This window comes from Myotis davidii, unplaced genomic scaffold (assembly GCF_000327345.1).
Source record: "Myotis davidii unplaced genomic scaffold, ASM32734v1 scaffold265, whole genome shotgun sequence".
Lineage (NCBI taxonomy): Eukaryota > Metazoa > Chordata > Mammalia > Chiroptera > Vespertilionidae > Myotis > Myotis davidii.
In genome coordinates, this window is record NW_006296627.1 from 5,063,201 (window position 1) to 5,064,923 (window position 1,723).

Sequence of the window (1,723 nt, forward strand, 5' to 3'; positions counted from 1 at the left end):
GATTTTTTACGAGAGGAAGGGAAAGGGAAAGAGAGTCAAGAAACATTGATGAGAGAAAAATATCGATCAGCTGCCTCCTGCACACCCCCTACTGGGGATGTGTCCGCAACCACGGTACAGGCCCTTGACCGGAATCGAACCTGGGACCTTTCAGTCCACAGTCAACCCCCCGATTTTTGCTCTTAGCTGAAGGAAGCTCCCTTGCCTGTGGTTATGCTCCTTGCATGCAATGAGCAGTCAATATGGAAAGTCTAAAGGTCCTGCCCGCTCCCCTTGATCTAGGATGACCCTGAAGGAACATCTCAGCTCCAGAGTGCTGTATGGGTTGGGTAAAGCCTAACTTTTTTTTCTGCCCAAACCTGCCTGCCTCAGTCTTTTCGAGGTACAGTTCCTAAGATCCCCCTCCAGGAAACCTCCCGCATGCAGACCTCTGCCTCAGAGTCTGTTTCCTAAAGAATCCAACATGAGACATACACACATGACATCTTGTCTGAGGATGGGCAGCCAGCTGGGAACCAGCAGGGAAAAAGAATTTGGAAAGGGAAAGAGTTTAGGAGAGGATCTATTCTAAATTGCAAAATAGATGGTGAAATTTTGGAAAGAACATCAGCTGGGCATTAGAAAAAAAAAGCTGGGCATTAGAAAATGGGTTCAAGTTCTAGCCGGGTCTCAACTAATCTCTTACCACTCGGCAAGCCGCCCGATCCTTAGATTCTAAGGCTTAGAAGATCGGTGAATGTATTGATCCTCAAGCTCTCTTCTGGCCCTGAAGCTCTAGGGTCAGCAGCCTAAAAGTTAGAGACGGGCAGCATCTTCACCTTCATCTCCCCTTAATTTCCAGGCTCTGACCTGAGCCCACACCAGAAGCTCCCCAGGACTGAGGACAGGCATGTCCTCCCTGAGTCATCTAATCCGTGTGCATATTTAAAGTAGCCATATATCTTTTAAAGAACTGTTTGTTAAATTGATGAGGACGTCTTACAGTTCCCTAGGAATCCAGGAATTACAATTCTTGACAGGGAGCTATCTCATTCTTCTTCTCCAACTCACCAGAGTTATCAGGATGTAAAAGTTCCTAATAGGTGTTTGGAGGAGTGACTTAATGAGCGAGTCAATGCACATTTGCATTCTTAGCAGACTCGGATACCTCTGGAACTATTAATCTGGTTGGAATGGTTGTCCTATAAATGGAATATATTGCCATCTAGTGGTCAGGTGGTAACTCCATTTAGAAACAACATGTGGATTGTTACCAAGGTCATTGTTTGTGCAGCAAGTTTTATTTATGGATACTTTCATAAGAAACATTGGTTTTTGTTTTTTTATCACTTGGCACTATATTTTGAGAATGTCTTAGTTTTCCAGATCATCACTAAAAGGTACGTATCAGTGAATAGTATTGTAAATTGAACTTTAAAGCAGATTTTCCTAAACTAACTTAATAGCTATTCCTTAAAAGATGAATTTGGTAGCTTAAATAAGTATAGGAAATGGTGATACAGTTCAACATATTATTTCCTTCAGAACTTCTCAGAGACATTAATATGTGCTTTGTGGAGCTCCAAGAGGGGCTTATGCATGATGTGTTTTCCAGATTCTATGGGAAACTATTTGGGGAAACACTGCTTTTTTGTCATTGTCACCATATGTTAAAAATATCTATTAGTGCACAGTGCTTTCCTGGCTACAAAACCTTCTCTAACCTTCATATCCACGTTCTAGA